Raw genomic sequence first — 15,732 nt, 5'->3', positions numbered from 1 at the left:
ACGTAGCATAAACGGTGCTCAAGTTATTAAAGAAGAACAAACAGCTCAACTTTGAACAACTTGCAGGAAGAACACAAATCCACCAATCAGTTTAAAGTATTATGAGCCAATCAGGCTGGCTGGCTTCTTACTAGTGCACTGCTCACATTTTCCCGCCAAAACTGGCAGCTAGAGAGCAGGAACTGCTCAAAACCTAGGCAATCCACACCCATTATAAACACTGAAAAGGGCAAAAAATCTTTTTAGACTTAAACTGTAACTGTTCAAAAACCATAAAAGATATCAACAAAAAAAGTAAGACCTGAATAGGTGAAAGGTTTGGCTTTAATTTAAAGCTTAAATGGTGTGTCTAGCTTAAAGTATGCTGAAGTTATTAGATTTAAAAGTAGTGAAGCCTCTGCAGTGTCTGTAGTAATGAATGCTTTGCAGCATTCACAGTAATAAAGAATACAACAACAATACTGTGAATGCTTAACAGCATTCACAGTAATAACTGCCCTTAAACAGCAGATTACAAACTAGTAGTTTTCATTGAATGGTGTACTTTTTGTGTGAGTACTTTATCAGTGAGTAATTTTGTTTAGATTTACATTGGATTTCTGACTTATGGAAAGAATTATTGTATGTTCAGAATGAACATTTCCGCAGTATAAATCTTGTGTAAATGTTTCTCTTGTCAGTGTGAACAATGAAAAACTCTCCAACTCTGCTTTTGCTGGTTCTCCTGGGGACCTGCTCAGCACGCACCTTCAGTAAGTATGATGTGGGTATATATTTCTGTAATCTTTGTTGTAAAACATTTGAAAAGAAAATTAGTTATGTGTAAAAGATGATGTAATAATAGAGTCAATGTGTTTATCATTAAGAAGAAATAGAGACAGTGAGGGAAATAAACAGAGTGTAATATGCTTGGTTATTTTCAGTCACTATGTAGAGGTGGACGTTTCCATCCATCCATCCTCTTCAGCTTATCCTGTTCAGGGTCAAAGGGATGAAGTGGGGGGTGGATTCAAGCCCAGACCATCTAGCTGTGAGGCAACAGTGCTAACCTCCACGCCACTGTACCGCCCCTCAAATGACTAGTGAAGAAAAAAGGTTAACTATTAAACTTATTAGATAAGAAATTTAGGCAATATTAGTTCCTAATGTGACAGGTAGATGCTGATATATCTTCCAAAAAGACACTCTAAGGAGTCAGCTGTTCAGTTGAAGAAAATCTTTTAAAACAATTGTTTTTACTTACCAAAAATGGGATCGATATAATCATGGTGATCAATGGACAGACTTTGCTGAGTAAGCAAGCTGACCAGCAGTACTGTTAGTGGAAACTTGCACAGCTCTGATATCTTATCCAAATATTGCTCACACAGATAAAACCCAACAAGTGGTGCCAAGCCCAACAAATCCCGCCCCGGCAGACGTTCTAGTTTGATGTTCTGACAAACATGTCACTCAATTCAAACATTGAATTGCAGCGATAACACACAGGCCCATTGCCATAATTTTCCAAAGTAAAAGTAAAAGTTAAAGTAAAATGATATTTATTTCATGGTCATTTTCATTTTTTTGCAAAAGCTTTATCTCTTTTAATGAGAAAATGCACAATTTATCAGGTGGGCTATAATAGAGTGATCAGATTGAGTTACAAAAACTTTTATGCCTTTTTTTGCTTAGATTCAGAGTCATCTGGTGTAATGGCTCGAGTGTCATGTACATAAAACGAAATCATATTAATTTTTTTCTGCATGCTGCAATGCAATGCTGCAGGTGTTGAAGTCAAACGTGTTAGCTGATCTTCTTGGAAAGAGATCAGGGTGGGGAAATAAAAGTATAAAAATTAAACAGAGTTATCAAGCTAATTCATGGAGGAAGTAAATCAATGAGGCACACTCACAGCAACAGCTTGAATGGCTGCTCATTGTCAGCTGCCTGCTTGAATGCATGTACTTTCATGATACAGTTTATTTGCAGCCACTCAGTCGTCCACCTACAACCCAGTACCAAGACCTGCCTCCGCTGCAATTGATGGAAACCGTGACTCTGCCTTTTTGGCTGGGTCATGCACACACACAAATGAAGAGACCAACCCCTGGTGGAGAGTGGACCTGCTTGAGTCCTACATTGTCAGTTCTGTCACCATCACCAACAGAGGAGACTGCTGCGCTGAAAGACTCAATGGGCTAGAGATCTACATAGGCAACTCTCTGAACGACAATGGCTTAGAAAACCCAAAGTTAGTACCGTATTTTGCGGCCCATGAGCCGCACTATCAATGAACGGGTCTATTTTCATACATAAGGTGCACCGGGTTAAAAGGCACATGATAAAACATATATAGAGCGAAACAAAAGCGTCAGGTAAGTTGAACTTCATTCAACTCATTCACAATAACTCAGAATATTGTTCAGTTGTAACAAATACAGAAAAATACACTCACATTTTAAATCATTCATCTTCCACAAATCCATCAAATTCCTCTTCTTCAGTGTCTGAGTTGAACAGTTGGGGATTTTGGCATCAAGCATTCCGGGTTCCCTCTCGTTATTATCCCAGTCAGTCTCGTTGTTGTTACTATCTTGTTTTGGTTGCGGCACACAGCAACCATTTAATTATTAATAAAAGGGCAATCTGCTGGCAAACTCTCACCATCTTCTTCAACATCTTAACAGACACTACAATATATTCTTTTATTAATGAGGGTAAAAACAAGTCATTTCTTCATATAAGCCCTTCATAAATCCTGTGCACCTGTTGTTCTGTTTGATGTTGTCTTCCTGTTGTCTTTGCTGAGAAATTTGGTGTTTATAAGTTTTTCATGTTCCTTTGCTGCCATCTACTGGGGAACAAGGGTAGTGTTTTTATGCTTGCGGCATCGACTGATGACGTCATGAGCAGTGGACATTGTTGTGCGGGAAAACAAGCTTGATGCGCGATTTCTGTCTGTTGAGTCTCAAGTCAGCCCTTGAAGGCATCGTCGTTTTACCCTACTTCAACTTACCATAAAGAGTTAACTGGAACCTGTCATCTGTGTGGTTTGTTGGAGAGGAGTTAACCAGCTGTCGACCCTGGCAAGGCGTTGGGGCAGGACAGTACAGTAAAACGACGTCTTCTGGCGGGCTGATCTTCGCAACTGGAGGACAGAACGACACCATGTGAGTGACGGACGTGACAGAATCACAGTAACTGGATTGTCTTTTCAAGCAAGTACGATTAAAATCAGCGTCAAGATGTCGGAAAAAGCTTCGACCACACGATCCATAAAAACCAGATCAGACGCAGCCTGCTCATCTAAAAGGTCTTCAAGCTCCTCTGCTAGCAAGTTAGCTGCTGCTCAGGCGCGGGCAGAAGCAGAGGCTGCTAGGACTGAAGTGGCATTCGCTGCAAAAGAGAATGAACTGAAATTAAAGCAAGCAGAATTGGAATTAGAAAATAAGCGTTTGGAAATGACACTGAATAGAGTCCGCCTCGAAAAACAAGCTGCAGCTACAGCGGCCAAAGCAGACGTCCTAGAGGCAGCAGTGCAAGAAGAATTCAAGCAGGTTTTCAGCGACATTGATGTGCCAACCGAGAATTCAAAGGTACGCACAAAGGACTATGTTGAGGGAGCAGATAAATACTCTCCAGCAGAGCTATTAGAAAGCACTCCCGCAAGCATTCCAGACATTCAGACCCCTGAATATGCCCATCCCATTGCCTCTTACCACACCGTGAGTGAAATACCTCATCAGCAGAACCACATAATGCCACAATCACAGCACACTGACTATGTGCCTAAAACGACACCTCGCCCTGAAATAATGCAGAAGCCTTTAGGAAATGACTACAGTGACACTGCATATAACCAACCATTAGACAATTCCCACTTATTACCCAGTGTTGCTCACCAACAAAGAAGCCCTGTACATGCTCAGTTTGATGAAAACAGAGGAATATCAGACCTTGTCAGATTTATGGCCCGGCGTGAGCTTATCTCCACTGGGCTTGTGCAGTTTAATGACCGTCCTGAATGCTTTAGAGCTTGGAAAGCATCCTTTATGAATTCTATCAGAGACCTCAGCCTCTCAGCTAGCGAGCAGCTTGACCTTCTAGTAAAATGGTTAGGCAAGGACTCATCCGAACATGCTAGGCGCATAAGAACTGTTCATGTGAATCACCCAGAACATGGACTCAGGGCTGTATGGGATCGGCTCAATGAGTACTATGGTGCACCTGAGGTAATTGAAAACTCCTTGTTCAAAAGGCTGGAGAGCTTTCCCAAGGTGCAGAACAAAAATGAGCCCAAACTAAGAGAGCTGGGGGACTTACTGATGGAAATACAGGCAGCAAAGGCTGATGGGGACCTGTTCGGCCTCAGTTATCTAGACACACCCCGTGGGATTAACCCTATTGTGCAGAAACTGCCATTCTACCTGCAAGAGAAGTGGCTCACATTGGGTTTTAATTATAAGGAACAACATAGGGTCCCCTATCCCCCATTCAGCTTCTTTGTGAACTTTGTGTGCCTGCAGGCAAGGATGCGAAATGATCCTGGCTTCATGCTGGCAGCATCCAGCAACGAACAGTCTGGTTATCACAAGCCTGCATCAAAGTTAGAGAGCCAGAGGGCAGTAGCTGTTCTCAAGACAGGAGTGTCTCCTGATACCTCACTAACACCTTCTGACTCCCCATCTGCAAGTAAGTCCACCAGCAGAGAGGACCCAGCGAAACGTTGTCTCTTGCACAACAAGCCCCACCCTCTCCACAAATGCCGTGGATTTAGAGATAAGCCCATAGAAGAAAGAAAGGCACTCTTAAAGAAACATGGAGTGTGCTACAAGTGCTGCAAAGCCATACACTTGGCAAGAAACTGCAACGATGAGGTAAGCTGCACAGAATGTGGAAGCAACATGCATGTTGCAGCGCTACACCCTGGCCCAGCACTGAAAGGCAGCAGCTCAGAGAACCCCGCACCTGAGAATGGCGGGGAGACTCCTGTCTCGGCCACATGCACCAAGGTGTGTGGAAAGGACATCTCAGGGCGCTCCTGTTCGAAAATATGTCTGGTAAAGGTATACCCAGCCAACCACTCTTATGCTGCAGTCCGTATGTATGCCATCTTAGATGATCAAAGTAACCGATCACTTGCACGAACAGAGTTTTTCAGTATTTTCAATATTTCAGGACAGCCCTCACCATACTCCCTGAAAACATGTGCGGGAACAATAGAGACTGAAGGTAGACAGGCATGTGGCTTCATGGTGGAACCTGTGGATGGCAGCATTGTGCTGTCACTGCCACCATTGATTGAATGCAACGAAATCCCAAACAATCGGAGGGAAATTCCCTCACCCGAGGTCGCCTCCAGCCACACCCATTTGAGACATCTTGCAAAGCACATCCCCAATCTCGACCCACAAGCCCCCATTTTGCTGTTGTTGGGCAGGGACATAATCAGAGCCCACAAGGTGAGAAGACAGGTGAACGGCCCACACAATGCACCCTACGCCCAAAAACTGGATCTGGGTTGGGTGATTGTGGGTGATGTGTGTATTGGGGACATGCACAAGCCGCCGCTTGTCCACTCCTACTACACCAATGTGCTGAGAAACGGACGCCCTTCTCTCTTTCAGCCATGCCCAAACAGCTACACGGTGAAGGAGAGATACTGTGTCACTGAACCCTTCTCACACTTCATCCTGCATGGAGGCAGTCATGCAAAGGCAATACAGAACACTTTGGACAGTGATGCGTTTCAGACAACAAAGGATGATGACACAGAGGCACCGTCCATAGAGGACATGCAGTTTCTGAGCATCATGGACCATGGAGTCTACAAGGACGAGGGAAACAGCTGGGTGGCTCCTCTTCCTTTCAGAGCTCCCCGACCACGGCTGCCCAACAACCGTGCCCAGGCGCTGGAACGCCTCAATTCGCTGCAGCGCTCCTTCAAAAGGAGACCTGAAATGAAACAGCAGTTCATTACGTTCATGGAAAGGATCTTTCAGAGCGGGCACGCGGAAGAAGCTCCCCTACTGAAACCCGGAGAGGAACACTGGTACCTACCGTGCTTTGGAGTTTATCACCCGAAAAAGCCTTCTCAGATAAGAGTCGTGTTTGACTCCAGCGCACAGCACAATGGCCTGTCTCTAAACCAAGTGCTCCTAACCGGACCAGATCTCAACAACAGCCTGGTGGGCGTTCTCCTTCGTTTCAGAAAAGAGAATGTCGCCTTCTCTGTGGACATACAGCAGATGTTCCACTGCTTCAAGGTCAGGCCCGAGGACCGCAACTTCCTCAGGTTCCTTTGGTTCAAGAACAATGACCCAGAGAAAGAGGTCGCAGAATTCCGCATGAATGTTCATGTGTTTGGAAATAGCCCCTCCCCAGCTGTGGCTATTTACTGTCTCAGGCGTGCAGCTCTGGAAGGTCAGAGTGAATATGGAGAAGATGCACAGAGATTTGTGGGCAGAGATTTTTATGTGGATGATGGACTGAAATCCCTACCTACAGCTGAACAGGTGATCGGTCTGCTTAAAAGGACTCAAAGCATGCTGGCAGGCTCCAATCTCAGACTGCACAAGCTAGCCTCGAACAACAAAGAGGTCATGCAGGCTTTCTCCTGTGAAGATTGTGCCACTGACTTAAAGGACCTCGACCTGGCTGCTGACAGTCTACCAGTGCAAAGGAGCCTTGGTCTACACTGGGACCTGGATTCAGACTGTTTCACTTACCGGGTGGAGGATGAGAGGAAGCCATTCACCCGACGGGGAGTCCTCTCCACAGTGAACAGCTTATATGACCCTCTTGGATTCGTCTCTCCTGTGACAATTCAAGGAAAGGCTCTGCTTCGCGAACTCGCCACCGACTCTCCTGATTGGGATGCTCCTCTGCCTGCAGAAAAGGAGAAATTGTGGGACAGCTGGAGAGATTCTCTTCAAGAACTGGAAAAATTAAGAATTCCCAGAGCCTACACCCGCATATCCTTGTCTGCAGCTGAACGAATTGAGCTCTGTGTCTTTTCAGACGCATCAGAAAGGGCAGTTGCTGCAGTTGCTTATTTAAGAACTGTAGGTGCAGATGGTCAATGCCGTACAGGACTGATCGCAAGCAAAGCGAGACTCGCGCCACGCCCAGAACACACCATACCCCGTTTGGAGCTGTGTGGAGCAGTCATGGCAGTGAACCTGGCTGAAGCCATCATGTCTGAAATCGACATCAAATTTGATGCAGTCACATTCTACACAGACAGCAGAATTGTACTCGGGTACATTTTCAATGAGAAAAGAAGATTCTATGTGTACGTGAGCAACCGAGTTCAGTGCATCAGGCGAAGCACACTGCCACAACAGTGGAGGTATGTAGACACTCAACACAATCCTGCAGACATTGCAACACGGTCGGTTCCAGCAAACCGCCTGAAAGACACAATGTGGTTTACTGGACCAGCATTCTTGTCTCAGCATGTTGACATGCTGCCTGTTGAACAGTCCTTTGAACTCTCACAGCCAGAACGAGATCCTGAAATCCGGCCGCAAGTGACCACACTGTCGTAGACAGTGTTCAAAACTCTTGGTTCACAGCATTTCAGCCGCTTTTCATGCTGGAGTTCTCTCACAAGGGCTGTTGGTGTGCTGATTCACATCCTTCAGTGTTTCAGGAAAGACAAGAATAGCGAACAGTGTCAGGGATGGCATCTTTGCCGCACACCTGCAACAGTGGATGTTCTCAACCAGAGCACAACAGTCATCTTTAGAACAGTCCAGCAGGAGACCTTTGAGAGAGAACTAGAGTGCCTCTCATCCAACACAAACATTCCAAAGGGCAGTCTTCTCTGGTCCTTGGATCCCTTTCTTGACCAAGCAGGCTTGCTGAGAGTCGGAGGACATCTCACAGCTGCCGATCTAGAACCCAGTGAGAAGAGACCGCTGATCTTGCCTGGAGGTCACCATGTAGCCACCCTCATTGTGCGTCACTTTCATGAACAGTCACAACACCAAGGACGCCACTTTACTGAGGGCGCCATCCGATCTGCTGGCTATTGGATACTGGGTGCCAAAAGAGTCGTAAACAAAGTAATTTTTGAATGCTTTGTCTGCCGCAAACTCAGAGGAAAATGTGAAGTTCAAAAGATGGCTGACCTGCCACCCGACAGACTCAGCACTGAGCCACCTTTTACTAATGTTGGCATGGACGTGTTCGGGCCCTGGGCTGTTGCTGCACGTCGCACAAGGGGAGGACACGCTGAGAGCAAGAGGTGGGCAGTTCTCTTTACTTGCTTATCTGTCAGAGCCATTCACATCGAGGTCATCGAGTCTTTAGATTCATCCAGCTTCATTAATGCACTCAGAAGGTTCCAGGCCATACGGGGGCCAGTGAAACACCTCCGCTCAGACAGGGGCACAAATTTCATCTGCGCCTCCAAAGACCTCAAAATCCCTTCAAATGCTGATGAGAAGACACTGGAGAGATTCCTCTCTGAGCAGGGCTGCAGTTGGACCTTCAATGCCCCACACTCCTCTCATATGGGAGGGGTGTGGGAAAGAATGATCGGTGTCACACGCCGCATCTTGGATTCAATGCTCATGCAAATAAGATCTAAGCTCACACACGAGGTGCTCACAACCCTTTTGGCTGAGGTCACGGCCATTGTGAATAACCGCCCACTTGTGCCTGTGTCTACTGACCCAACAGATCCTTTTATCCTCACACCCGCATCACTGCTGACTCAAAAGGTAGGCCCCTGCCCACCTCCAGCTGGCGAGTTTGACCACAAGGACTTACACAAGCAGCAGTGGTGCAGAGTTCAAAGCCTGTCTAACACTTTCTGGGACAGGTGGCGCAAGCAGTACCTGGCGACACTACAGCCCCGCAGGAAGTGGTCATCCGACCACCCCAATCTCAAAGAAGGGAGTGTAGTGCTTCTCAAGGACATTCACTGCAAAAGGAATGACTGGCCTCTTGGCATCATCACAGAGGTGTACCCCAGCAAAGATGGACGAGTACGCAAGGTTCCGCTGAGAATCGTCAGGAAGGACGGAACCAAACTGCTTCTCAGACCTGTTAATGAACTGGTCCTGCTGATTTCCCCAGATTAATAAGTGTGCAATGTTTCAAGTGTTAAGTAAAGAGAAGGTTTCGTAAGGTTAAATGAATGCATAACTGAGCCTATTTTGATGTTTAACATAACGTAGGTAAAGGAAAGAAAAGTGTGAAACCCCCTGGGTATCAGGCGGGGAGTGTTCTGTTTGATGTTGTCTTCCTGTTGTCTTTGCTGAGAAATTTGGTGTTTATAAGTTTTTCATGTTCCTTTGCTGCCATCTACTGGGGAACAAGGGTAGTGTTTTTATGCTTGCGGCATCGACTGATGACGTCATGAGCAGTGGACATTGTTGTGCGGGAAAACAAGCTTGATGCGCGATTTCTGTCTGTTGAGTCTCAAGTCAGCCCTTGAAGGCATCGTCGTTTTACCCTACTTCAACTTACCATAAAGAGTTAACTGGAACCTGTCATCTGTGTGGTTTGTTGGAGAGGAGTTAACCAGCTGTCGACCCTGGCAAGGCGTTGGGGCAGGACAGTACACCTGTATATTTACCGATATAAGCAAAGAAAATATACAGCACTCGTACTGCGTCCCTTCATATGCTGTGGCATCGCCCAGACCTCTCTTTGGCACCGAGGCGGACAGCGCACACACCCCTGGCCCTCGATTCAGCCTTTAGCAACTTCTAGTGATTTTTGAGACAGCACACAGTGAGTTTTTGACCCAGTGTTTTGTGTTTTATATTAAATATTTTCTTTTTGATTTTTAGTTAGCTTATTATTTAGGTTTTCTTCTTTGTGTATTCTCTTAGTGTTTTTGGTTACTTTTGTGTTTTTTGCACTCAGCCTGCTCAGTCTTAGAGATAGGGTGGAGCTTACTTGCTCTGTCATTCACAGAAAATGTGGCCCTGCGTGGTAAAGCCACTCAGTCGACCATCTACAACCCAGTACCAAGACCTGCCTCCGCTGCAATTGATGGAAACCGTGACTCTGCCTTTTTGGCTGGGTCATGCACACACACAAATGAAGAGACCAACCCCTGGTGGAGAGTGGACCTGCTTGAGTCCTACATTGTCAGTTCTGTCACCGTCACCAACAGAGGAGACTGCTGTCCTGAAAGACTCAATGGGCTGGAGATCCACATAGGCAACTCTTTGTACAACAATAGCTTAAAAAACCCAAGGTTAGTAAATATAGAGAAATAAGTCACAGGTAAACACTGATTCAGCTACACACACAGACAGATAGTAACAGAGACATGTTTCCTTTTCCTACGTGATTCAGCTCTAGTTTTACCCAGATTCCTGACCTTTTGTTTTCAGGTGCATAATTTAAAACAAAGAATTTATTTAAGCTTTTGCTTTATCTAATAAATTAGCGGGGGACGTCTCCCCCTTTTTTGTTTATGCTTACTACAACCTTGATATTTGTCCTCTGGACTTTATGCATTCTTAAATTTGTTTTACCGGTTTCTTTGAGGATTTCACCCTTTTTTTCTTTTTTTCACTGCAGTATCAGCCCACTTGTTCCCCCGTACACACACACAGATACACACATCCACACACACACACGGAGGCCTCCTCATTCACACTTTTAGTTGCAACTTTTACTAAAAATTTCATGCCAATTTATTAGTCTCTATTTATTCACACAACACTTTTTGTTACTATTTTTATTTTCTGTCAACGTACACCATGAAAGATTGCCATCAGTCTATCAAACAAGCAAGTTATTGTATTTAAGACTTTCATCGATTACAAGGCCACTTACGTAAGCTTATCATCAGTCAGTGATTACAAATACGCCATCACCACGGCGCAACAAAAAGAATATACAGCACTGTTATTTAAGTTTTTCATCGATTACAAGGCCTTCGACAAGGCTCGGCTAATACATAAGCTTGTAATTGCCAGTCAGTGATTACAAATACGCCACCACCACGGCACAACAAAAATAAACAATACTATTCTTTAAGTTTTTCAACGATTACAAGGCCTTCGACAAGGCTCAACGAATACATAAGCTTATTACTGTCAGTCAGTGATTATAAATACGCCATCACCACAGTGCGCAAACAAACATAAACAGTACTCTCTAGACTTTGCTGCACACACATCACTACTCGTCATCTTTCATGGTATAAAAGTCAATTCTCACACACCATACTTTATGCTGTGGATTACAGGAGTTATTTCTATTCAGTAGAAAAGTTTCCAACCACACACACACTTCTTGGTTTTAATAAATAAATAAATTTAATCAATAGCCTAATGCTATAGAGCAGTTTTACACTTCCTTCATCTCTCACAATCCTTTTTTTCACTCATTTCAACTCTTATCACTTCACTTATTTTGTTTCTTTTACCCATTATTTATTTATCCATTTTTAAAGTCAACCCCTTTTTGTTTTTTGACACTTTAATATTTTCAAGTTTTAAACAGTTTAACAGATTCTCTAAAATTTGTTCTCTCGTGACCTTACCTCCTCCTCACTCACAAAAAATTTCCACGTCCAATTCTGCAGAATTCAGTTATTTAAAAACAACAGGTTTCTGCTTACCTTTTTTATGAGGTGCCCCCTGTGAGTGTTTTGAGGAGTTAAAGTCCCAAGGTGAGTCCTGGAGAAAATATTCCCCTTTGTCCTCTTTTGCCAATCATCCTCCTTCACAAATCACCTGTCATTAGCTTCTCTTCCTGTTCTTGACGGAGACGGTCGCATTCTATCTCTCTCCCTGCCCTCCCCATCTCTCCGCTTGCTGCTTGCTGTGAGAGCGTCTCTCACACACTGTCCGAATAAGAATAAGATTGAGAGCAACATGGATCTTGCAAACTGGGCCCTAAACACCATTGATTGAATTTTTTTTCCACTATGAGATCGGGGAAAGGGGAGCCTGCGTGTCCGAGTGGAACAGACCCGGTTGGATACATCATTGATTCTTGGAGCTTGTGGAGACCTGTGTGCTTCTCAGCCCTGGAGGTCGAGGACGTGGAAGACGCCTACATATTTGGCTATGTGGTAGGGGTATCTCTCTTGTTTGGGCTCGGAGGATACCTGATTTACCGGGAAATTAAGAAAATCTGGGCAGCAGTTCGACATCTGCAGAGGCTGCCGACCCAGGTGGATTGGCTGTGCAGGGCTGTACAAACTCAGACTCAAAGCCTGTTGGACCCGAGCTGTAAAGCGTGCTCACAGGCGAGAGGGGTTTGATCTGGAGATAAGGTTCGGTTCTGCACGGTGAGGACAGTAACTAATGAATTTGGAATATTGGATTACTGAATGGGTTCCCCAGTGAGACTGGAAAAAAAAACAAGCAGCCTGTTCCAAAACAACATCTGCATTATCAGGAATTCGGCTCCCTAGCCGGCCTTGGGCTGGCAATCATATCTCTCCAGGCCTATGTGTGATGGTCGCTCTCCCCCCTCAGCCCTCTCTGTGATTTGTGAAGCTGGATCTGGTGTACCACGGCCGCTGATGAACTTCCACCACTATCAGCGAACTGTTTTGGCTAGGAGCTGGCATCTGGGCTCCACTATGCCCCCACCCTCTCGTCTCCGTCTGCATCCCCTCCTGACCCTGACCATACCCACCATATTGCTATCCTGGCTTTAAATGTGCAAATATGCTTTTGCTGAGGTGTTTTTTGGAACCTCGTACGGTGTTTATAATGAATACAGTACAAGATGATTTTTTTGAACCTACCTATCCCAGTGTATCTCTTTCTGTACCTCCTGCTAAAGGTAGCGCTGCAAGTCGGCTGCATGACCTCGGACACCTGTCCCCCCGTGTTTGTGTTTGTTGTATTCTTGGATGGGCGCTCTGTTAACTGCAATTTCCAATGTGTGAACCTGTTCACCCACATGGCAATAAAACCTTCATTCATTCATTCATTCATTCATTCATTCATTCATTCATTCATTCATTACCTGTTATCAGTCCTTATCACGTTGGGGTCACCATCTGACAGGTAAACAGGTTTTTTATGAAGGGAGACACCTGAAACACTTTAATTAAAAAAGTAAGACGTTTAATGTATTAAAGAATCAGAAAAATATACACACATGGCCATGTGGGGACTCAGAAGAGACAGGCCTGTGTGTGCTCTCGCTCTCTGAGCCCGTGTTACTGTCTAACCATAACATTTTTATACTGCTTGTTATCTAAGCGTAAACACTCTCTGGGCGCTATGAGTTGACCTTCGTTATTCAGTCTTGTTCAAGCTGGTTTTTCATGACCCAGATTCCTCTCAGTCATAAGTACATCTTCTTCCTGATGTTCTAATTTAATCAATACAGTGAAATCTTGTCCAGATTAATGACACCAGTGACGCTGGTGATGTTTTAATTGTACGTTCGTGGCCGGTCTTCAAGATAAGATGCACTGAAACAGAGAAGTTAGTCAAGAACTTTCTGATCTGTTGCTCTCTGTCTAATATATTATTTAATTGTTTATTATTTGGTTGATCTACTGTTTATTAATTAATTTACTGGAGTTTACCTTTAAATATTTGTCTGTTATCATTGAGTAAAAAATAATCCCTAACATAAGTAATTATCAGAAATATTTTGATTCTTTGGTTTTGGCTTTTTACTATTTCTCTTTTGCAGGGTTTGTTTAATTCTGTTTTTTCTGTTTTAGCTGCTTATATTTGGTCCTCTGGCACTCCATATGTTAGAATCTGACATTAAAAATTCCATTATGTATTAAAATAGAGAATGCACAAGTTATGGTTTTTGGAGAGGGTTTGTTTGACTGTCAGCACAATTTTACATGAGCAAAAGAAACAATTTTAGCAAGAAGAATAAAGTGAAAGAGGTGCCAATGACTCAAAGTGTTATAATATGGCTATGGAGTGGTTATAGCTCAAATAAATATTGATAGTCTGAAAATCGACAGTGCAGCAGTCACCTGCACTTTTTTCCATCTGTTCACTAACCCTAAATTCCTTTCCATGCCACCTTTGTGGTTCTGTAACTGCCAGGAAATTGTGTTTGTTACAGATTCACAAATTCTGCTACCGTATTTTTCAGACTATAAGTGGCTCCGGAGTATAAGTCGCACCAGCCAAAAAATGCATAATAAAGAAGAAAAAACATATAACTCACACTGGACAATAAGTCGCATTTTTTTTGGGGGGGGGGGGTTATTTGATAGAATCCGAGACCCAGAACAGACATTCCATCTTGAAAGGAATTTTAAAATAATAATGGATTAAAGGACAGGCCGAACACAGTTACGCCTACGTTATGCTAATATAACACATTCAGCTACATGATGCACAACAAACTGAGTACGTGTCTGGTATGTTAACTTTAACAAAAACTTTTTCTGACTTCCTGTGAGGTGTGGGAGCAAAAACCCCTACTTAACCCAATATCAGTACTGTGTTGAGACCACAAACATTCTGAAAGTTGTTGTAGCATCTCCTCTTTCAAGAAATTTGAGTCTGCTTCAACACTGCAAATTGATTCATGAGTCATTCGTGCAGCCTGTGGCTGTCCTTTCCTTGAGTAGAAATCATTTTAATAAATCGTCGATCCTCACTCATCCAGATGGCATGATTCTCTTTGAGTGGAGCAAAAATAGCTCCTTCTGCTTTTTTCATCACTTCTCCTAGGTCCTTCTGCTCATAATACTCGGACACCAACAAAGTTACATGTGGCACACTTTTCTCAATCTTGAATTATTTCTGCAAAAATTCACTTTCCTCTATCTTCATAGCTGCTCCTTGTGGTCCCAAAATTATTCAGTTTGAAGAAAGTTGAACTTGTTCTGGTTGACAACTCAACCATTTGTCTGGGTCTGCTTTTGCAGCATCTTTGAAGTACTTAAGTGTGTAATGCAATGGGTATTCAGGAAGTTTTGCTTTTGGCATTTTTGCCACAATGAATTTTTCCCATAGCTTGGCTGGCTCCATGAAGTCTGCGCTCAAATTTCCAATCCAAAATACTGCCAATCCTTCAGTTTCTGTTGTCATCCATAACTTTGGTATTTCCACTAGACAGCCGTCCGGTGTACACTTGATTGTGCAGTTTAATTTACACAAAGCATCTCTGCCCAAAAATGCCACAGGTGTATGTTCTGATACCAATATGGGCCATGTGGTCTTCAGGTTTTTATAGCAGAGCTCGATTGGTTTCGTAGGAGGAACCAGCTGCTTTACTCCCTTAAATCCGATTGTCCTCACATATTGTCCAGACATAGGAAGGTGTGTAGCATCTTCAGGTCGCACACAGGTGAAAGTTGCTCCGCTATCTGCCATCATCTCCAATGGGTAATTGTTCACTTCCACCTTTACTGTTGGATCTTTCTCTGGTCCTGACGCTACCAACTGACACCTCCCACTCGGATTCTCTGGGCATCCCTAAAATCCTGGTTCCGGCCCCATGTAAGGGGTTGCCGGGCCTCTGGGTCTGCTTGGTTGGCTTCTAACTCCTCTAAATCTGTTGCAATCACGAGCAAAATGGCCAAATTGTCCACAGTTGTAACACCCCTCTGAAAACTGTTGCAAATTGAAATTAAAACTAAAATTTCCTCGTTCTCTTTCCCTCCAGGGTTGCACTGGATTATACACTGACTGAGGGTAAGAGGCCACTGGAATCACAGATGATGGTTGAAACAGTTGAAATTCAACCTGATTGGGCTGCATTTGTATTGCTGGTTGATCTGTCGGAGGCTGGCTCTGCATGACCACAGCTTGCTTCTTCTCTTTTTTC

This window comes from Archocentrus centrarchus, chromosome 16 (assembly GCF_007364275.1).
Source record: "Archocentrus centrarchus isolate MPI-CPG fArcCen1 chromosome 16, fArcCen1, whole genome shotgun sequence".
Lineage (NCBI taxonomy): Eukaryota > Metazoa > Chordata > Actinopteri > Cichliformes > Cichlidae > Archocentrus > Archocentrus centrarchus.
This window is presented reverse-complemented; position numbering follows the sequence as displayed.